The 731-nt window shown below is 63.3% G+C and overlaps 1 protein-coding gene across 1 annotated transcript in view; it reads right to left on the bottom strand.

Moving 5' to 3' along the window:
* AP3B2 (adaptor-related protein complex 3, beta 2 subunit) overlaps window positions 1-731 on the bottom strand; it is an 8,352-nt gene that overhangs the window by 519 nt on the left and 7,102 nt on the right. The window lies entirely within an intron of this gene.

Below are 731 nucleotides of genomic sequence, written 5' to 3'. Positions count from 1 at the left end.
CCGTCAGCTTCCCTGGAGCAGGCAGCAGAGGCACCTGCCTGTCTCCGGGCACACTCCAGCAGCCATGTCCCTGCCTGTCCCCAAACCAAGCCCCTCCAGCTCCCTGCATCCGGCTCCCCTATGACATCCCGAACTGGCTGCCCTGCCTGCTCCCCATTCAGAGTTCAGTGGATTTGGGAAAAGCCTTTTACAACCCTTCCCGGGCTCATCCCTGTGTGGCAGCAGCCACATCCCTAGAGTTGGGCTCCTTCGGTCACTGGCAGCGATGCGACTGGGTGCTGCAGGGCACTGAGCACCCCCTGCTTGATGCAGCCCCCCATCCGTGGGGCCAGGGCATGGATGTGCTGCTCCAGGAACATGGGAGACATGGGTCAGGGTGTCCTCACCACTCACTGGACACAGTGCTGGACACTTGTGCCAGGGTGGCACAAGTCCTCCAGGCTGCATGGAGACCCGACAGGGCCACCCCAGCACCAGGATGGTAACCCCAGCCCACAGGCTGAGGGGTGCAGGAGGGGGATGAGGGGAGCAGAGCTAGTCTAGGGGCCTGCTGAGCAGCCACTTACCCTCACCCGGCCGTGCCAGGTGCTCTAGGGTCACGGTGAGGGCGGCAGAGGGGACAAAATTGGGGGTGAGTGTTGGTGGTGGGTGCCCATGCACCGCCCTGTCCCTGTCCCCGTCCCCCACTCACCCTGCTCCTTCTTGAACTCGTTCTCACTCATGAAGACAGG

This window comes from Acanthisitta chloris, unplaced genomic scaffold (assembly GCF_000695815.1).
Source record: "Acanthisitta chloris isolate BGI_N310 unplaced genomic scaffold, ASM69581v1 scaffold13310, whole genome shotgun sequence".
NCBI classification, from domain to species: Eukaryota; Metazoa; Chordata; class Aves; order Passeriformes; family Acanthisittidae; genus Acanthisitta; species Acanthisitta chloris.
This window is presented reverse-complemented; position numbering and strand designations above follow the sequence as displayed.